The following is a 23,209-nucleotide window of genomic DNA, read 5'->3' as shown; positions in this document are numbered from 1 at the left end:
CCAACGAAGAGGTCAACATTGAACATGAACAATTGGTAGAGGCTAATGATGAGCACGATGATGATGAGAATGATGGTAATGTTCTTCATGACAACAATCTTGGTGATTTGGACAAATATAATTTGCAAGAGACAATGGACCATTCTATTCCGTACTCACGTGGCTATGCCTCTGAGTCTGATGTTGAGGGTCCCGATGAAGAAGATGATGAGGAAGGGTTCATGCTAAAGGAGGCTGAAGCTTTCACGAAGGTATTAAAGCGTGATCACCGGACACCATTGTTCGAGGATCTTAGTCTTGCGGATGAAGCCGTGGTTTACGGAGGCGAAGGCATATTGTTTGGAGCAAGGCCACCTTCTCATCGGGACACACATGGGAAGAATATTATTTTGTCGGGGTCAAAGTTTGAAACATTCTTTGAACTGAAGATGTGGTTGGATGAATATTCTGTTACGTATTATAGGCCACACAAAGTTGTTCATTCAAACATGAAGCTGCGTTACACGGTTGCATGTGAGGATAGAGGGTGTCCTTTGATTGTCCGTGCAAGACCATGGAAAGGAGGGCCAGGATGGAACATTGTCACAAACTTCTTCATGGAAACATCTTGAAGAGTAACTGTCATCTCTCTGGTCTGGAGGTGAAAACTATGTGTCTCCGGCCTCCAACGATCAATAAGTGATGTGACTGCCGCAGTGTTCAGATTGGGCGTTGACCGACTCACAAGCTCAATGAATGGAAGGAGTCCTGTCATCTCGATGTATGGGGTGTACCGCTCATCGTACTGCATTACAGACGATGCCCCGTGAGACCGGATCTTCAAGGGCGTAAGCTCCTGCAAACAGATAGGAGTAAGTGATATCATTACATTTTCAAGTGCTTATTAAATACATGATTTTTTAACATATGATCTACTTACCATTTTATTCTCCGACATGAAATAGGCCCGGTGTTCAACGTCATAAACATCATTCAGAAGCCACACCATCCTACAAATCACAAAAAATACTCATATTCAAAAAATTACTCATCTACTAATCCACTCATCTACATATTATTCAAATCCTAAGAACTCATATGAATCTACTCATATCCTAACTACTCAAATCCTAAGAACTCATATGAATCTACTCACATCCTAACTACTCAAATCCTAAGAACTCATATGAATCTACTCATATCCTAACTACTAAAATCCTAAGATCTCATATCCTAACTACTCATATCAATCTAGTCATATACTAACTATTAATACTAACTACTAATATGAATCTACTCAGATCCTAACTACTCAGATCCTAAGAACTCATAACCTAACTACTCATATCAATCTACTCATATCTATCTACTCATATCAATCTACTCAACAAAAACCTATTCCACTTGGATAGAAGGATGGGAAACGGAAGAGATTACCTAGTAGCCAACCTTGGGGGATCAATCCAAGGAAGAAATCACCAGATCTGAAGGAGGTGGGGGAGGGGATTAGGGATTGGATGAGAGCCAGCCGCCGCAGTTCATGTTTCTGTTTGAATGAGGGAGGGGAATGGGGAGGGGGTGGGGAGGGGGGCTGGCCCGTGCCTGTTAAGTCAATGTGTGGCGCCTAAGCGTTCGGCACCGCACATTACAATGTGTGACGCCTGAGGCTTAGGCGTCACCCGGCCTGGGGGTGGGCCCTCTCTACCAGGTGGTCGGGGGGTGTGGCGCCGAACGGCTAGGCGTCACACAGTGTAGTGTGGCGCCTAGGTGTCGGGCGCCACACAAATGGGTCAGTCGGGTGACATATTTTCCCCGAGGGGTCACTCTGTGAGTTCTTTCCCCCCAGGGGTCATTTTTGTCAATTTTGCCGGCTAGCCCTGGGCACACTTGCCGTTCACACTTCCTATGCAATGGTATTTGACCAAGTATGAGGGCTGGCGACATGTGGGCCCTATGCGCTGAAAGGATGTGACCCTAACAGTGCAACTGGCATGCAGCTGGCCCAGGCCCGATGCCTATTGTCGATGCACTTGAAAATGAATTCACTCACCCAATGGAGCATTAGCCACTGTCTTCCCATCATTCAAGAAGAAGGACGAAAACATGTCACTACGGTCAAGTGGTAGCATGTAGATCTTCATGAACAATGTCATCAATGAAAAATCAGTAAAAGAGGGCAGGCCGAGTGGTGGCATGCAGATCTTTGTACAATAAGGACCTTGCACCAACCACTTGAGCTCGAGTGAGTCAAAGAAGAAGGCACTCCACAAGAGCCGGGCAAAATTGACAAAAATGACCCCTCGGGCGAAAGAACTCACGAAGTGAACCCTAACGCGAAAGATTTCATGCGTCTAGCCTTTTTGTGTGACGCGCGACACCTAGGCGCCACACTACACTGTGTGAGGCCGAAGCCGTCGACGCCACATGCTCCGACCACCTGGCAGAGAGGGACCATCCCCCAGGCAGTGTGATGCCTAAGCCTCAGGCGTCGCACATTGTAATGTGTGGCGCCGAACGCTTAGGCACCACACATTGACTTATACAGCCACGGGCCAGCCCCCTCCCCACCCCCTCCTCATTCCCCTCCCCCATTCAAACCGGCGGCGGCTGGCTCTACTCCAAGTCCGAATCCCCTCCCCCACCCCCTTCAGATTTGGTGATTTCCTCCGTGGATTGATCCCCCAAGCTTGGCTACGAGGTAATCTCTTCCGTTTCCCATCTCTCTATCCAAATGGAATTGGTTTTTGTTTGAAGGTGAGTAGATTGATATGAGTAGATGAGTAGATTCATATGAGTAGTTAGGATATGAGTAGATTCATATGAGTAGTTAGTATGAATAGTTAGGATATGAGTAGATTCATATGAGTAGTTAGGATATGAGTAATATGTAGATGAGTCAATTAGTAGATGAGTATTTTTTTGAATATGAGTATTTTTTTTGTGATTTGTAGGATGGCGTGGCTTTTGAATGATGTTTACGACATTGAACACCGGGCCTATTTGATGTCGGAGAAGAAAATGGTAAGTAGATCATATGATAAAAAATCATGTATTTAATAAGATGAAAATGTAATGATATCACTCACTCCTATCTGTTTGCAGGAGCTTATGCCCTTGAAGATCCGGTCTCATGGGGCATCGACTGTAATGTAGTACGATGAGCGGTACACACCATACATCGAGATGACAGGCCTCCTTCCATTCATTCAGCTTGTGAGTCGGTCAACAGCCAATCTGTACGCTGCGACAGTCACTGCACTTATTGATCGGTGGAGGCCGGAGACACATAGTTTTCACCTTCGGACCGGAGAGATGACAGTGACTCTTCAAGATGTTTCCATGATCACCGCACTTCCGATCGAGGGCAAGCCTCTTTGTATGAGCACTGATTCCGAGGGATGGCGGCAACAAATGGAGGCCCTTATTGGTATGTCGCCTCCAGAGCCAGAGGTAGAAGATAGAGGGAAGAAAGATAGAGTCCCGTCCGGCGCTCCTTTCACTTGGATTGCCGTGAACTTTTCTCATTGTCCTCGGAACGTAAATGACGAGGTGATCCACACGTATGCTCGTGTGTACATGTGGTATGTCATCTCTAGGACTATCTTCGCTGACGGCACTGGCAAGAATGCTCCATGGATGTGGCTGAAGGCATTGACTGTTTTCGACAACAAGTTCAGTTGGGGCTCGGCCGCACTGGCTTACTTGTATCGGCAGGTAATAAATTGTTAATAGTAAGTATTCTCTGTTATACTTTTCTGCTAAACTGATGCATGTTTGTTGTTACTTGTAGTTGGACGATGCTTGTCGCAGGTCCACAAAGGACGGTGGAGTTGGTGGTTGTATGCTCCTACTTTCGATATGGAGCTGGGAACGCCTCCCTTTTGGACGCCCTAAAACCTCAAAGTGGAATACCTGGGATGACCACGGCAACCCTGTACGGCTTCCTACCTGGGCTTACAAGTGGGACGTGGTATCGGAGGTGGCAAGCATAGTGAATCTATTGTACAAGCAATACACCAACGAGATGGATTCGCTTACCGCTGAGCAGGTAAGATGGTTTCAGAGTTAACTTCCAGCTTCTGTTGTGAGTAAAATGATTTTTTCCTTTTATGTTGTGTTGTAGGTGGAATGGCAGCCATATGGTGCCGGGCCGAACTTTGGTGATACACACACGTTCGAGCTCAATCCAATATGCCTGCAGGAAAAACATCTTTGGCTAATGCGTTGTCCCCTTATATGCAATTGGGCGGTTGAGTTTCATCTCCCGCATCGTGTGATGCATCAATTTGGGTTGTTTCAGCCACACCCGTCGGAGTGGGTGGACACCGACACACAGCTTCGCAGGTAACAAAACCATGCACAACAAAGAACTACTGATGGGTTTTGTTTTTAGTGTTGAGCGAGCTACTGATGGGTTTTGTAAAAAGAAGGTTGGATAGGAGGAGGCAGCGAAAGATCAAGGATTGGCATAAGCATCATAAGAACTATGTCATCATGTTCGAGCAAAGTGTGCAGGCAACTACGAGTATGCAAGGAACCCAGCACCGCGAGCATTGTCCGCTTGCATTCAACAACTACGTAAGATGGTTTCAGGAGAGTATTCGTGTCGAGATTTGTCCGTCGGCTTACGAGGAGGACATATTGGAAGAACCCACTGAGTACGATGCACTTTCCCATGGCGAATACAACAAGCTAATTCGCGAAGGGTACCAAACTTCCTTCGCCCTTGTCCTGAACTTTGTGGTAAGTGTGCTCACCTATGTTAAGTATGAACGCTAGTACACATATTCACTTGCATGTCATTGTCTTCTGATCATAGCGCAAAGAGGTCAAGAAACAAGATGATGAGTCCAAAGCTATTCTAGACAAGACAACTGGAGGAAAAAAGGGAGAATCTGCACTTCATCTTTTCATAAAGGTGTTGTGTCATTATTAATATTTTGCCGACAAATGCAACATACGGTACCTTATATATGTCATTTATATTTGAATCTAACAGGAACAGGGCAAGAAGTTGCGGCACCTATCCAACATTTTAGGTTGCCGTGACCCTAAATATGTTTCACCTTCGAGATCCGGTTCATCCGAAAGAAATACTCTAGATGATTCAACTTCTTCGGGAGCTCGTATGGACGATGGTGACATTACCTCGGCAGCTCATACCCAAAGAAATACTCTAGAGGATGATGTTGACACTCGAGAGGTATGACATAGTCATCATACATTGTGCACTTTCAACCTTCATATGTATGACAATATCGTTTTCCCATCATAGGTTGCGGACGAAATGACGTTGAAGGCTTTCCAACGCTCCGCTTACATGTTGAAGCCTAGGAAGGAATTTAGGCGGTACTCGCCGGATGATTATGCGAAAGGAAAGAACCCGGTCGCCGGGGGCTCTCGTTTGTCAAGGATGAGAAGCATGGATGATGAGGATGAGGATGACGATGACGATGAGTTGGATGAACCGGAGCAATTTGTAGTTGCGAGAAGAAAGAAGCTAGATTCTAAGAGGGGACGAGGCTCCAAGATGTGAATCGGGGCCATTTGGAGTTGTGAAGCATTTGCACTTGTTGGTGTTGCACTTGTGTCGTGAACAGTTTGCTTACCGTGTGTGTTGTGAACCATTTGCTTCAAAAATGCTATGAATTGTGGGTGTTGCACTTGTAAGAGGGTTTAATGATATTAATTGTGAACCATTTGCTTACGATGATTTATATGCTGTCAATTGCTGTCAAAATGCTGTGAAAGTATATGCTGTGAATTTCTGTCAAAATGCAGATTCCAGTAGGTTTTCACATGTGTGGCGCCCAAGGCTTAGGCGCCACAGATGTGCAACGCCCAAGCCTTAGGCGCCACACATGTGCAACGCCCAAGGCTTAGGCGTCACACATGTGAAAACCTACTGCCACCTTTCCCTCCACACAATGTATTAACCCTTTGAGCAAACCCTTTCCCGCCACCTTTCCCTCCTCCGTTCCCGCCAAATTTTGAGCACACCCTTTCCCGCCACCTTTCCCTCCCCCGTTCCTGCCAAATTTTCCACGTCTTCTTTCCCGCCAATATTTCCACGTCTTCTTTCGCGCCACCTTTCCCTCCTCCGTTCCCACCAAATTTTCCACGTCTCCTTTCCCGCCAGAATTTTCCCGCCATCTTCCTGGTCATCCGAGTCTATAAAAGGAGGCATTGGACTTCCTTCCTCCGTCTTCCAGCCTCACTTGAGAACACTACCACCGCTTTAGTCAATATGAGTTTGCCTTGCTCGAATCAAAGCATCAGGCCTAAGAAAATGAAGAGTGCGAGTTTGCCTCAGGGGGTGGAAGCAGTCCGATGTTGGTACGGTGATCTCTGCAAGGTGAAGGAGGTGACGGATTTTTCAGATTGGTTGGGCATGAAGTTTTTCATGTGCGCCAACTATGAATCTGATCCACCCGAATCTATTTCTGCGTACATCAGGCCTCCGGTATGCTCAAGTCATCCAGATTATTGTTTACTTGATATTATTGTTTACTTGAATCTGATCCATCCGGTTGTATCCTCCTCCTCTCTGCATGTACTATCGTTGGATTGACACGGAAATGCCAGACTGGGCGGTGACCGAGATTCATGAAAGAGGTCGCCATGCATGGGCTAGCTTGGACTTGGAAGAGTGCCGCGAGAAGGCTGAAACAGAGGAGAAAGCAGCGCAGAAGAAAGAGTGGGAAGAGTACTGTGTGGAGCAGAGGGCTTTTCTTGATGAGATGATAAGGAAAAACCAAGAAGAGAAACTTCGGCTGGAGGAGGTTTACAGACAACGGGAACAGGCCCGTGAAGCTGAGAGGGAGAGAAAGAGAGAAAGGGCTTGTGCGGCCAAGGCAGCAGAAGAAGCCAGTGATGGAAAAGGAAAATATCCACGTTGGACTCAGTAGATTTCACCAAGTTGTATGAGCAAGTTGTATCTTAATTTCAGCAAGTTGTATCAGCACGTTGTATCTTAATTTCAGCTAGTTGTATCAGCATGTTGTATCTTAATTCCGGCAAGGTGTATCTTACTTTGTTTGTAATCTAAAGTTCTTGGTACTATTTGTGTTATCCAACCTAGACCTTCTTTACTAGCATGAATCTCATACATAACCAACACATGAATCTCATACATATCCGTGGCACCTAGACCTTCTTTACATAACCAACACACGAATCTCATACATAACCAACACACATATCTCGTACATAACCAACCTTTTTTACTTTACAAATAATCCTTGTTAAAGAGAGTAGCCAATTTCTTTGTTAGCCTCTATTTCACTTGTGTGGCGCCTAAGACCCAGGCGCCACACATGTGATGTGTCGCGCCTGAGCCTTAGGCGCCACACATGTGAAACAGAGGCTAACGGAAAGTCCACTTCAGATGCCAGTAGGTTTTTACATGTGTGGTGCCTGAGCCTTAGGCGCCACACATGTGAAAACCTACTGGCATCTGAAGTGGACTTTCTGTTAGCCTCTGTTTCACATGTGTGGCGCATAAGGCTCAGGCGCCACACGTGTGCAACGCCCAAGGCTTAGGCGCCACACATTCTGGCATGCTGAACACTGTAGCACATAGTGGTGGAGGAGTTCAAATATACATCGCATGATAGTGGAGTTGAAACATACATCACAATAATACTGTAGTTAAAACATACAACACAAATATAGTGGAGTTCAAACATACATAGGGTTCTTGAAGTACATACGTCCAAAAGTGCATACATAGTGGAGTTTCATAGTAAGAAAGCACGCAAGCGAACAAGGTTCAACAACACATAGGGTTGAACAAGACATAGGGTTCAACAACACATAGGGTTCGAAGATGAAAGCGCGCATGAGAATAGAAGCATCCGGCTCTATTGGGTCGAGCAAGGCACCTTTCCCTTCTTCTTCTTCCTCTCTTCTTCCTCTTGCTCTTCCCTTTTGCGCATTTTTGAAGCCTTTTCCATCACCCTCTCCGTGAAGCGTTGATGCTCCCGCTCTCTCTTTGTTGCGCCCTCTGCCATCACCTTCTTAAAGTTAGCTTCCCATTCTTTTTTACGTTTCACTATCGTCTTCCTGTCCTTCTCCTTCATCCTAGCCTCATATCTCAGGTGCTCAAAGTCCATTTGCCACATCTCCTCCATACTTGCCCTATACTCCTCTTCCTTCTTCTTCCGCGCTTCGGCTACATCCTCCTCTCTCAACTTCTTTGCAGCCCTCTCCATCAAACGCTGCTCCTCACTAGTTGCATACTTCTCCTCCCCCCACTCCGCTTTTGCCTTGTTGGGTTGATAAGCCGCCATACCTACAAAACAGGCATCAAAGCTTAGAGTTAGTAAAATAACATACAAAGGAGCATGAAAAACAACATGATAAAGATAAGTCAAATATGTGACATACGGAAATGGTCCTCGTAGGTATCCACGCATACCAATCCTACTAAGTCCACCACCTATCCCACCCCTGCCTCTAGCACCACCACCACCTATCCCACCCCTGCCTCTAGCACCACCCCGACCTATCCCACCCGTGCCTCTAGCACCACCCCTGCCTCTAGCACCACCACCACCACGTCCTCTAGTAAGCCCAAGTAGGCTAGGAACATGTTGAGTAGGAACTTGTTGAGTAGGAACTTGTTGGCTTGTGCTTGCTTGACCCGTCCCTTGTTGGCTTGTGCTTGCTTGACCCGTCCCTTGTTGGCTTGAACTTGGTTGGCTATGACCATGTTGGCTAGGACTTGGTTGGCTTGACCTGGAATCATTGTTTTTGGACTTCTTCTTTGGCTTCGTACACCTTCTTGTGTTGTGCCCTGTTACACCGCACTCTCCACAATGTGATCTCTCAGTAGGCTCTTGGAATTGGTTGTTCCCCATTTCTCTGCCACCACCATGGCCCCATCCATCCATGTCTCTTGTAAAATGCTTTGTCTTTCGTCTTCCCCATTTCACAACCTTCCACTCCGGGTCGGGCCATAGTTGTACTCCATGATACTCCGGTCATTGTGATTGGTCAAAGTATGGTTCAAATCTAGGAGCCCATGTATGCTTCATGGTCATGATCGAGAACTCAGACTCCCTCACGGTTAGTGGATGGTTGACATCCACATTCCTAGTACGAGCTGCCATGTACAAATGCGAGCATGCGAGATGAAGCAACCTTGGCCTCCCACACGAGCAATCACACAACGATAAAGATACCTTGAACGCCCTGTTTCCGTGTTGCTGGCCATCGTTTGTCGTTCCTCCGGGCTCATTCACTTGGTATGTCCAATCCTCGTTGTTGTACTACGTAGCCGTTTGGGAGTCAGCCTTCCATGATTGAAATGCCATCCATTTGTCAACCTTTGGTGGAAACTGGTACTTGTACTTTTTCTTGTTCTCTCCCGCAATCTGATCATCCATTTCTTGCGAGTACTTTAGAAAGTATGCTCTCAACTTGTCGAATGTGTATTGAACTATTGCCGTCACCGGCAATGCACGGACACCCTTCAGCACTCGGTTGAAGCATTCTGCCATGTTACTTGTCATTTGACCATATCTTCGGCCATCTTCGTCATAAGCTCGTGCCCACTTGGGCTGAAGTTGAATGTGCCTGTTGAGAAACTCAAGCCCACCTGCATCATGTTTTTTGTTTACAAGCAAAGTGTTGTACAATCTTGCAAATTGTTTGTCCGAAAATGCTTGACAACAATCTTGAAGATCATCCGCCAACTCCTTGCTACCACATGCCCGGTAGAAGTTTGCACAGAAATGCCTCATGCACCATCGATGATGCAAAGGAGCACGGTCGGAAATGCCAATGTCAACCGCGTTAAGTATGCCTTGATGGCGATCCGATATGACACATATTTCCCTCTCAAACGGTAATACTTTTGTTCTCTAAATATGCAAGAACCATTCCCAGTTAACATTGTTCTCTGCCTCAACCAAAGCAAAAGCCAAAGGCATCAACCGGTTATTGGCATCAGTTGCTATTGCAACCAACAAAGTGCCCTTGCATTGTCCGGTCAAAAACATGCCAATGATGGAGATGACAGGATGACAGTGCTGAAAAGCCCTCACACATTGCCCAAATGCCCAAAATGCACGGCCAAATACGCGGACCCTATTTACATTGAGAATCCTTGTTTTCTCCCCATACGGCTCGACCACATGAACCATGCCCGGGTTAGTGGCGGCAATAGCTCCCAACAACCTAGGTAGGCGGTTATATGCTTGCTCCCAATCACCATACAACATCTTGAATGCGGCTTGCTTTGCTTTCCATGCCTTACCATATTTCACCTCGTAGTGAAAGAGGGCTTTCACAAGGTCTTGTAAGCTTTTATGCTCATTGTAGGAAGAGAGGAGAAGGAGTTGGAAAGCCTATAAGCGATGAACTCGGAGGTGAGTTGTCTATGGCTTTGCGACGAAAGGGCACCATCAATCCTCTTGCCTCGACACGTGTGAGGCATACAACTGACAAGGTTCCATCCCGGCCCTCCTTTCCATGGTCTTGCATGGACAATCCAAGGACACCCTCTATCCTCACATGCAACCGTGTAATGAAACTTCATGTTTGAACGAACAACTTTGTGTGGCCTATAATGCGTAATAGAATATTCATCCAACCACATCTTCAGTTCAAGGAATGTTTGGAACTTTGACCCCGGCAAAATAATATTCTTCCCATGTTTGTCCCGATGAGAACGTGTCCTAACTTCAAACAATATGCCTTCGCCTCCGTCAACCACTACTTCATCCGCAAGGCTAAGATCCTCGAACAATGGTGTCCGGTGATCACTCTTTAATACCTTCGTGAAAGCTTTAGCCCCCTTTGCCGTGAACCCTTCGTCATCAACTTCTTCATCGGGACCCCCATCGTCAGACTTAGATGCATAGCCACGTGAGTACGGAATAGAATGGTCCATTGTCTCTTGCAAATTATATTTGTCCAAATCACCAAGATTGTTGTCATTAAGAACAATACCATCATTCTCATCATCATTGTGCTCATCATTAGCCTCTAGCAATGGTTCATGTTGGACACAAGAAAGAGGTCAATGTTGGCCTCTTCGTTGATGGGTGGAGGACTAGCTTCAACAATCGGAGAGGCAACCCGGTTCAAATCCAACTGCAAGTTAGGAACATCTGTTTTGGTGGCAAATAACTCTAGAGCCTTGTCTGGTGATTCGGCCACAGTATCCTTGTATGCAAGCCAACGTTGCTCGGAGTTGACACGCATGGTCTTCCAACGAATGTGCATTCCGAATCCCACATTATGCCTACCATCAAACTCCACTACATCACTAGGGTCCATCCAATTCAAATCCTTTCGGACTTGTTCCAACAATTCAGCATAGCTAGGACACAAATCGAATACCATGTCAAGCTCATCCCGGTCCGGATCAATATTGCCTTTTAAAAAGGCATCCTTGTCCACGTGATGAACATAAACACATGTTCTTCCCATCCCTAAACAACAAAACATACAATATTTTTTATAAGCAATCATACAACTACAATATCTACTTACTAAAAATAAACCCTATTCCTAACTTCCAAACATCCATAACACTAACCCTAGCCCTAACCCTATCATAACCCTAACACAACAAACATCCATAACCCTAACCCTAACCCTAACCCTAGCCTAACCCTAGCCTAACCCTAGCATAACCCTAAAACAACCATAATGCAAACATCCAAACAACCCTAATCCTAACCCCATCATACCCGTTATCCTAACATACAAACAAATACAACAATATCATATACATCCCACATTTAATGAAAAACTAGAGTTTCCTCAAATTTGCAACAAAATGACCACAAGAGATTTTTGTTTGGATGAGAATGAGGGTATAGGTGGGGATTACCTTAGGGGAGTGATTGGACAACAAATGCCTGGTCCAAACCTTCATATTTGGTGATTTGGAGAAGGATTTGAAGAAGGGCCCGTGGCTGGGAGAGGGGGATGGGGGAGGGGAATGAGGAGGGGGTGGGGAGGGGGGCTGGCCCATGGCTATATAAGTCAATGTGTGGCGCCTAAGCGTTCGGCGCCACACATTACAATGTGCGACGCCTGAGGCTTAGGCGTCACACTGCCTGGGGGGTGGACCCTCTCTGCCAGGTGGTCGGGGCGTGTGGCACCGACGGCTTAGGCGTCAAACAGTGTATTGTGGCGCCTAGGTGTCGGGCGCCACACAAAAGGGTCAGACGCGTGAAATCTTTCGAGTTAGGGTTCACTTCGTGAGTTCTTTCGCCCGAGGGGTCATTTTTGTTAATTTTGCCAATGATGGCAACGCCTACATCGGCCCAAAACTTGGGAATGGCTAGTCACGGCAATGATCAGCCTCATTTGGCCCGCACCCAGTCAACCTTCCACAACAAGCTATGTACTCTCACGTGTGGCACGCCAGTCTTGTGATTACAGTCCATGAGTGTCACGTGGTCGGAGGATGGTTGGCCCAGAAGATGGACAAGGCACATGGGTTGACTCCCTAACATATACCACTGCATGGCGCACACCTGTATCGAAACGATCCCCTAAAAAAACATGTATCGAAATGAGGCATGTTTGGCATAAGCTAAGTCAATTGTGAAAAGACATGCATTCGTTCCCGGTAGATAGAAGACGATGCCACCACACGAATGCATTAAATATGCATATGTATCTAGCCTGGCTAAGATATTCTTGCCTTGGAATCTAAGACAGGTGGTACCCCTTGAGCTATAAAAGGAGGACCAGGACGAAGGGGAAAAGGAGAGGAGGAAAAAGATAGGTTAGTCATGGGTTGGACACTTTTTGGAAGTACAATAGGAAGGGACACTCCCTTTTTGTTCCCTAAAAAGGCTTTCTCGGTCTCTAATCCCACTTTTATACACACAAAACAGGAAAACGGTATTGCGCAACCAAGCGGCCCGAACCTAGGTAAATCATCATGCCCATTCCGTGCATTTTCAGTATAGGTCCAAACCTTCCTATACCCATCCACGAGCAATGAAAGAGCATCACCTTCATGGTGTCACGCATGTGTGTTCTGCACACGCCCGTCGACACACAACAGATGTAAATCTCCGCGGCCTACATTAAGCTCTACTCCTCAGCAATGCCTACCTCATGTCACCTTGAGTCGCACCATAGCTTGTATTCCACTAGCACCGATTGTACTACTCTTTGTACTTGCGATGATTTCTCCACGAAGAGCCTTGCATTTCAGTCCAACCATATCTTCCTTAGCCCCACAATCATGACTGTCACCGCCTTTATGAGTCTTGTCGTCAGAATCCTATGAGGTGGAATAGAACACTGCAGTTCTGGACCAAGTCATCCTAGGCGGGAATCAGTGGCACTAGTCCTTTCACTCCTAGCAGAAAAAACCAGAATCGGTTCATTAACGAACACCGCACCATCATGTGATTAATATCTTTATGTGCCTCACTAGTTCATGAACTACTTGATTACTTTCGTCAGGTAATGTCCATGAATGACATGTGTGAAATCATGAAATAATAGTCATTTAAGATGGCACTTGTCATAGAGGAAGATCTCCCCTTTTCCATGGTTGTAATCACCTAAGCAATGCCAAAATTATCTCAGTTTTGTTGTAGCCAATAGTTGTAGCCAGGTTCAACCAAACCTCAGTGCTACAACTTGAACTGTGAAGGCATTAAAACAAACATCAATGTCAAGCTTCTCATTTACTTTTGCAAAGAATATCCCTTTACAATCTCATAGCACAGCTCCTACATCTCCATGTAAAGATTCACGACCATCCATGTTGAGTCTGACATAATCTATCATTTTCTTATTCCAACAGTCACATCTTAACCTAGTGTTTGGGGCAAAAGAAAGCGAAAAGTTTGCGACAACTTCTCTCACAATCAGCTGAACTTGGGAAGCATGTTCAACATTGTCGGATCTAGATCCCACATATCCCTCGGTAGGGTAACCTAGCTAGGCGACTTGGCAAGATGGTGCCAAGGGCAAAGTTTTACCCCGGTCCGGGCACTCTCGGAGGATATAATACCCTACTCCTGCTCTTCTATATTGAGTTAGGGTGTACATAAAGTACAAGTGAACAGTAAGGGATTGTACGTTCTCCTATTGATGAGCCCCCCGTCTTATACAGTTTACCGGGGGTCCTAGGGTTACTCATCATAGTCGTCTATGCCATTGAAGGTAGAGTCCTCCACTGCTCGAGTATCTTTGGATTTCACTACAAGTCTTTCGGGGCCTTCCCTCAATTCCCTTGGGGCCATCCAACGTAGCCAACATGGAACAAACCTAGGGGTCCTCAGCCCGGCCTACCAAGCTGGGAAACAACGTTGCGAGGGACCCCTGGGTTAGGATACAGTTAGTAGCCCGTGAACCGGCTTAAATCTTGAACACACCTTGGGTCTCTGACCTACACGTTATCTTCGGTCGTCGGGCTTGGAAAAGGTTCAACAAAGCATGCCCTGAATAGTTGTCATGACTCGGTCCAGTGAGGGGCCCTGTATCTCTGTGCTTTATGTGCGATTTCCTGGATTGATTGCTGGCGCGCACGGTTGTCGGTGCACTAAAGACCGGGGTCCCTAGTGCACTAGACTTGTGCATGGGCGTGAAGAGCCCCTGCCGGCAGGGCATGGCAGGACCCAGTCAAGATGCAACCCCCAAGATTATCTAGGCCTTGATACGTACATTTTGCATCATGCTTTCATGTTGATATTTATCGCTTTATGGACTGTTATTATACTTTGTGGTACCAAACTTATGCCTTTTCTCTCTTATTTTGCAAGGTTTATTCGAAGAGGGAGAATACCAACAGCTGGAATTCTCGACTGGAAAAGGAGCAAGTCTGAGTCCTCTATTCTATGCAACTCCAAATGCCGTGAAAATCAACGTGGAATTTTTTGGGAATATATAAAAAATATTGGGCAAAAGAAGTACCAAAGAGGAGCTGCCAGGTGTCCACAAGCCTGGTAGCTACGGCCTGCCCCCCTGGCCGCGACTATAGGGCTTGTGGGCACCCTGGTGGCCCACTCGCCCCCCTCTTGTACTATATGAAGGGTTTCGTTTGGAAAAAATTCAGGGCGGAGCTTTTTCGAGGAGGCGTCGCCGCCACGAGGCGGAACTTGAGCAGAACCAATCTAGAGCTTCGGCAGGACGATCCTGCCGGGGAAACTTCCTTCCCGGAGGGGGAAATCATCGCCATCGTCATCACCAACACTCCTCTCATTAGAGGGGACTCGTCTCCATCAACATCTTCATCAGCACCATCTCATCTCCAAACCCTAGTTCATCTCTTGTAACCAATCTCCGTCTCGCGACTCGGATTGGTACTTGTAAGGTTGCTAGTAGTGTTGATTACTCTTTGTAGTTGATGCTAGTTGGATTACTTGGTGGAAGAGTTTATGTTCAGATCCTTGATGCTACTCATTACACCTCTGATCATGATTATGATTATGCTTTGTGAGTAGTTACTCTTGTTCCTGAGGACATGGGATAAGTCATGCTAATAATAGTCATGTGAATTTGGTATTCGTTCGGTATTTTGATATGTTGTATGTTGTTTTTCCTCTAGTGGTGTTATGTGAACGTCGAATACATAACACTTCACCATTATTCGGCCCTAGAGGAAGGAATTGGGGAGTAGTAAGTAGATGATGGGTTTCTAGAGTGACAGAAGCTTAAACCCCAGTCTATGCGTTGCTTCGTAAGGGGCTGATTTGGATCCACTAGTTTAATGCTATGGTTAGACGTTGTCTTAATTCTTCTTTCGTAGTTGCGGATGCTTGCGAGAGGGGTTAATCATAAGTGGGATGCTTGCCCAAGTAAGGGCAGTACCCAAGCGCCGGTCCACCCACATGTCAAACTATCAAAGTAACGAACGCGAATCATATGAACATGATGAAACTAGCATGACAGAAATTCCCGTGTGTCCTCGGGAGCGTTTTTCCTCCTATAAGACTTTGTTCAGGCTTGTCCCTTGCTACAAAAGGGATTGGGCCACTTTGCTGCACCGTTTCTATTACTTGTTACTTGTTACTTTTCACCTGCTACGTTTCACCTCACTACACCATCATTTGTTACTGCTATTTCAGTGCTTGCAGTTATTACCTTGCTGAAAACCGTTTACCAAAGCCTTCTGCTCCTTGTTGGGTTCGACACTCTTACTTATCGAAAGGACTACGATTGATCCCCTATACTTGTGGGTCATCAAGACTCTTTTCTGGCGCCGTTGCCGGCGAGTGAAGCGCCATTGGTAAGTGGAATTTGGTATGGAAACATTTATATACTGTGCTGAAATTTATTGTCACTTGTCACTATGGAAACTGTTCCTTTGAGGTATTTGTTCGGGGTATCTTCACCACGAACGGAAGCACAAGGAGTTCCTCCTCAACCTAAGGTACCTACTGAAAATATCTTTTATGAAATTCCTTCGGGTATGCTTGAGAAACTGCCGGCTAATCCTTTTACAGGAGATGGATCATCACATCCACACTTGCATCTAATATATGTAGATGAAGTTTGTGGTTTATTTAAGCTTGCAGGTTTTCCCGAGGATGAGGTAAAGAACAAAGTCTTTCCTTTATCTTTGAAGTATAAGGCGTTGACATGGTATAGGCTATGTGATGATACTGGATCATGGGACTACAATCGGTTGAAATTGGAATTTCATCAAAAGTTTTATCCTATGCATTTTGTACATCGTGATCGGAATTATATTTATAACTTTTGGCCTCGTGACAGGGAAAGCATAGCTCAAGCTTGGGGGAGGCTTAAATCTATGCTATATTCATGCCCCAATCATGAGCTCTCGAGAGAAATTATCACTCAAAACTTTTATGCTCGGCTTTCTCAGGAAGATCGTACCATGCTTGACACTTCTTGTACCGGTTCTTTTATGAAGAAGGATATTGACCACAAGTGGAATTTATTGGAAAGAATCAAACGTAACTCTGAAGGTTGGGAGCTTGAAGAAGGTAAGGAGTCAGGTATGAATTTCCAATTTGATTGCGTTAAATCTTTTGTTGAAACAAACACTTCTAGAGATTTTAGCGCTAAGTATGGACTTGACTCTGAGATAGTAGCTTCTCTATGTGAATATTTTGCTTCTCATATTGATCTTCCCAAATAGAAGTGGTTTAAGTATCATCCTCCTATAGAAGTCAACATAGTTAAACCCAATCTAGTTGAAGAGAAAGTCATTGCCTATAATGACCCTATTGTTCCTTGTGCCTACACTTAGAAACCACCTTACCCTGCTAGGAAAAAGGATTATTCTAAACCTCCAACTGTGATACGTAGGGGTTACATTAGACCACTTGCACCCCCTGAGGAAATTAGAGTTGAACCTAGTCTTTCTATTATCAAAGATCTCTTAGCCGAAGACATAGACGGGCATGTTATCAAATTCTGTGAGGACTCTGCTAGAATTGCTAAACCTCACGCGAAAGACAAATACGGACCTGTAATTGGCCTGCCCGTTGTTTCTGTCAAGATAGGAGATCACTGTTATCATGGTTTATGTGATATGGGTGCTAGTGTTAGTGCAATACCCCGGTCCCTATATGATGAAATCAAAGATGAGATTGCACCTGCTGAGTTAGAACCCATTGATGTCACTATTACGCTAGCTAATAGAGACACTATCTGCCCTATGGGAATTGTGAGAGACGTAGAAGTCCTGTGTGGTAAGACGAAGTATCCTACTGATTTCCTCGTCCTTGCTACTCCAGAAGATAGCTTTTGTCCCATCATATTTGGTAGACCCTTTCTCAACACTGTCAATTCTCATATTGATTGCGTTAAACACACTGTCACTGTTAGTTTCGAGGGTGTGTCTCATGAATTTAACTTCTCCAAGTTTGGAAGACAACCCCATGAAAAAGAGTCGTCTAGTAGGGATGAAATCATTGCTCTTGCCTCTATTGTCGTGCCTCCTATGAATCCTTTAGAGCAATATCTGCTTGAGCATGAAAATGATATGCATATGGATGAAAGAGATGAGATAGGTAAATTTGTTTTAGAACAATATCCTATTCTTAAGAATAATCCGTCTGTTGAACTTCTTGGGGATCCTCCCCCACCAAAGGGTGATCCTGTGTTCGAGCTAAAACAGTTACCAGATACACTTAAGTATGCCTATCTTGATGAGAAGGAGATATATCCTGTTATTATTAGTGCTCACCTCTCGAATCACGAAGAGAAGAAGTTATTAAAAACTTTGAGGAAGCACCGTGCTGCTATTGGATATACTCTTGATGATCTTAAGGGTATTAGTCCAACTCTATGTCAGCACAAGTTTAAAACCGATCTTGATTCTAAGCCAGTTGCTGATCATCAACGGAGGTTAAATCCTAGGATGAAAGAGGTCGTGAGAAAAGAAATATTAAAGCTTCTCGAAGCAAGAATCATTTATCCTGTTGCTCATAGTGATTGGGTAAGTCCAGTACATTGCGTACCTAAGAAGGGAGGTATCACCGTCGTTCCTAATGATAAGAATGAACTAATCCCATAGAGGATTATTACTGGCTATAGGATGGTGATAGACTTCCGGAAACTGAACAAGGCAACCAGGAAAGACCATTATCCTTTGCCGTTTATCGACCAAATGCTAGAAAGGCTATCTAAACACACACACTTCTGCTTTCTAGACGGTTATTCAGGTTTCTCGGAAATACCTGTTGCACAATCTGATCAGGAGAAAACCACTTTCACCTGCCCCTTCGGTACCTTTGCTTATAGACGTATGCCTTTTGGCTTATGCAATGCACCTGCCACCTTTTAAGATGTATGATGGCAATATTCTCTGACTTTTGTGAAAAGATTGTTGTGGTTTTCATGGATGATTTCTCTGTTTACGGTTCTTCCTTTGACGATTGCCTCAGCAACCTTGATCAAGTCTTACAGAGATGCAAAGATACCAACCTCATCTTGAACTGGGAGAAGTGCCACTTCATGGTTAATGAAGGCATCGTCTTAGGACACAAAATCTCTGAGAAAGGCATTGAAGTTGATAAGGTTAAGGTTGATGCAATTGATAAAATGCCTTGCCCCACAGATATCAGAGGTATACGAAGTTTCCTTGGTCATGCTGTATTCTATAGAAGGTTCATTGAAGACTTCTCTAAGATTTCTAGGCCTCTTACCAACCTCTTGAAGAAGGATGTTCCTTTTGTTTTTGATGAGGATTGTGAGGAAGCTTTCGAAATACTTAAGAAGGCCTTGATAACCGCACCTCTTGTTCAACCACCTGATTGGAACTTGCCATTTGAAATCATGTGCGATGCTAGTGATTATGTTGTTGGTGTTGTTCTATGACAAAGAGCTGACAAGAAGTTGAATGTCATTCACTACGCTAGTAAAACTCTAGACACTGCCCAAAGAAACTATGCCACTACGGAGAAGGAATTTTTAACATTCGTGTTTGCATGTGAAAAGTTCAGATCTTATATAGTTGACTCCAAAGTCATTATTCACTCTGATCATGCTGCTATTAAGTACCTTATGGAGAAGAAGGACGCTAAGCCTAGGATAATCAGATGGGTTCTCCTGCTATAGGAATTTGATTTGCACGTTGTTGACCGAAAGGGTGCTGATAACCCTGTAGCAGATAACTTGTCCAGGCTAGAGAATGTCCTTGATGACCCACGACCTATTGATGATAGCTTTCCCGATGAGCAATTGAATGTCATCCACACTTCACATAGTGCATCGTGGTATGCTGATTACGCAAACTATGTCGTAGCCAAATACATACCACCCAGTTTCACCTACCAGCAAAAGAAGAAATTCTTCTTTGATTTGAGACACTACTTTTGGGATGATCCTCACCTTTATAAGGAAGGAGTAGATGGTGTTATTAGACGTTGTGTGCCTGAACATGAACAGGGACAGATCCTGCAGAAGTGTCATTCTGAAGCCTACGGAGGACACCATGCTGGAGATAGAACTGTTCATAAGGTATTGCAATCAGGTTTCTATTGGCCCACTCTCTTCAAGGATGCCCGTAAGTTTGTCTTGTCTTCTGATGAATGCCAAAGAATAGGGAACATCAGTAAACATCAGGAAATGCCTATGAACTATTCGCTTGTCATTGAACCATTTGATGTCTGGGCTTTGATTATATGGGACCCTTCCCGAGTTCCAATGGGTAAACTCACATCTTAGTTGATGTTGATTACGTCACTAAGTGGGTAGAAGCTATCCCCACTAGAAATGTTGATCACCACACCTCTATTAAGATGCTTAAAGAAGTCATTTACCCAAGATTTGGAGTCCCTAGATATATGATGACTGATGGCGGTTCACACTTCATTCATGGTGTTTTCTACAAGATGCTCGCTAAGTATGATGTCAACCATAGAGTTGCATCTCCTTATCATCCTCAGTCTAGTGGTCAAGTGGAGTTGAGTAATAGGGAGATCAAATTGATCTTACAAAAGACTGTCAATAGATCTCGAAAGAATTGGTCTAGCAAACTTGACGATGCACTATGGGCTTATAGGACTGCTTATAAGAATCCCATGGGCATGTCACCGTATAAAATGGTTTACGGTAAGGCCTGTCGTTTACCTCTTGAGCTAGAACACAAAGCTTATTGGGCAATCAAAGAGCTCAACTTCGATTTCAAACTTGTCGGTGAGAAGCGGTTGTTTGATATCAGCTCATTAGATGAATGGAGGGCCGAGGCATATGGGAATGCCAAGTTGTTCAAGGAAAAGGTTAAGAGATGGCACGATAAAATAATACAAAAATGTGAGTTCAATGTAGGTGATTATGTCCGGCTATACAATTCTCTCTTAAGATTCTTCGCACGCAAGCTTCTCTCTAAATGGGAAGGTCCCTACGTTGTCGAGGAAGTATATCGTTCCGGTGCGATCAAAATCAATAACACGGAAGGTAATTTTCCTAGAGTGGTAAATGGGTAAAGAATCAAGCATTATATCTCTGGTACTCCCATAAATGTTGAGAGCAATATCATCAATATCATAACTCCAAAGGAGTACATAAGGGATGTTTATCAGCCTGTTTTAGACTCTGAAAACGAAGAGGTATGTGTTTCGGTAAGTAAATGAACTCCAAAACTTTTCCGGTAGGAAATTTTCCCCATTTTGGAATTTACGGAAAAATAGAAAAATAAAAAGCAGTCCGGAGAGCGCACGAGGCAGCCACAAGCTTGGTAGCCGCGGCCTCCCCCTGGCCGCGGCTACAGGGCTTGTGGGCACCTCGTGTGCCTCCCGGACTCCATTTTCTTGCGGAGCACTCCTTCTGGTCCAGAGAAAATCATTATATATACGCCCGAGGGTTTTGATCTCTGTATCGCGCAATTTTCCTCTGTTTTTCGTTTCGAGCCTGTTTTCTGCCGCAGATCTAGGTCAAGATGTCTTCTCAGGATTAAGAGGGGGGGAGCTATGTGGCTGATTACCTTGCTAACCCCAAGGTCTATGGGGACTTGGAACCATACGGCTGGACCACTGATGAGGAAGAGTACTATGATCCCAAGGGGAAGGAACAAATGAGTTCCGATGAAGAGGAGGCCCCTCTACCTCAACCTGGACGCACTCATGTGGAGTTCAAGAAGTCGAGCCTCCCTGACTCAAGGAAGAAGCCTAAGAACTTGTTTAGCCCTTCTCGTTTCTTGCAGGAGAGTAAGCAGGAACTTTGTCAAAGGGTGTTCAAGCTTGAGGAGGAAAATGATGATCTGAGAGAGCAGAATTTCATGCTCAAGTGGAAATTAGACAAGCTCAAGACCTCTGCAACAACTCCTCCGCCACCACCAAAGTAAGACAACTGAGCATTGGTATGGGCAATCCCCTTGGCTTTTGCCAAGCTTGGGGGGTGCCGTGGTATCGTCTCACCTTTATATCTTTTGCTTTTACCTTTGTTTTAGTTCTTTCTTTTTCAGTTTTTACTTTCTTCTCTTAGTGGGATAAGTCTTTAGCGTTTAGTTTGAGTCTTTTGCCTTGTGTCTCCCCCGATGTATTCGAGCTTGCGAGCTATATAATAAAGAGTATCTTAGTCAAGGGCTTTGTTTTGTGCCGTGATCAAAAGTATGAAAAGAACGATAGCATGAAAGATCATGAGATGATCTTATGGAAAGTGATAGCTTCACATATAACAAGTATGATGAGTGAAACTTGTTGGGAATAGACCAACATAGACCCCAGTAATTGTTGCAATTAATAAGAAGTAATAAGGAAAGAGAGGTTCACATATAAATATATCATCTTAGACACTTTTTACAATTGTGAGCACTCACCAAACTATTACATGCTTAGAAGTAGATGTTGACAAGGAAGACAACATAATGAATTGTGTTTGCTTGATTCCAAACAATGTTATATGATTAGAGATCCCTTAGCATGTGACGATTGCTTCCACCTCTTATTAGCCAAAACATCCGTACTAAGTAGAAATACTACTTGTGCATCCATAAACCTTCAACCCAGTTTTGCCATGAGAGTCCACCATACCTACCTATGGATTGCGTAAGATCCTTCAAGTAAGTTGTCATCGGTGCAAGCAGTAAAAAGTTTCTATCTAAAGTATGTATGACTTATTAGTGTGTGGAAAATAAGCTTTGTACGAACCTGTGATGAGGAAGACATAAAAGCGACAGACTGCATAATAAAGTTCTTTATCACAGGGGGCAATATAAAGTGACGTTCCTTTATATTAAGAGGTCGTATATCCAATCCTTAAAAGTGCATGACAACCTCTGCTTCCCTCTACGAAGGGCCTATCTTGTACCTTTACCTTTTGTCCTTGTGTAAGTCATGGTGATCAACACCAATTCCCTTTTCCGTCTTCATCTTGGTGAACGTCATATGCTGGGGAAAGATCTATTATCATATATCAACTTGGAGATGAGTACTTATGCTTTATTATTGTTGACTTTACCCTTGAGGTAAATGGTTGGGAGGCAAAATTATAAGCCCCTATCTTTCTCTGTGTCCAACTGAAACTTTGATACCATGAGTACCACAAGAGTTGTAACAATTGTGGAAAACAAAATAGATGATTGAGTATGTGGATTTTCTTTACAAGCTCTTATTTGACTCTTTCTGATGTTATGATAAATTGCAATTGCTTCAATGACTATGGATTGTTGTTGGCTACTTCTCGGTAAGTTTTTTGATTCATACTTTGCTTTGTGAAGGAATTGTTACTTTCCCACAAGAATCTTTATGATATATTGCTGTTCTATGTGTCATCATGATGCCCTCATGTCAGTATTATGTTTTATCGACACCTTCATCCCTAAACATGT

At 44.5% G+C, this 23,209-nt stretch overlaps 1 pseudogene; it reads left to right on the top strand.

Moving 5' to 3' along the window:
* Window positions 1-2,870: 2,870 nt before the first annotated feature.
* On the top strand, window positions 2,871-3,708 carry LOC123408242 (annotated as a pseudogene).
* The last annotated feature ends 19,501 nt before the right edge of the window (window positions 3,709-23,209 follow it).

Source organism: Hordeum vulgare, chromosome 1H, assembly GCF_904849725.1.
Source record: "Hordeum vulgare subsp. vulgare chromosome 1H, MorexV3_pseudomolecules_assembly, whole genome shotgun sequence".
Classification (NCBI taxonomy): Eukaryota; Viridiplantae; Streptophyta; class Magnoliopsida; order Poales; family Poaceae; genus Hordeum; species Hordeum vulgare.
This window is presented reverse-complemented; position numbering and strand designations above follow the sequence as displayed.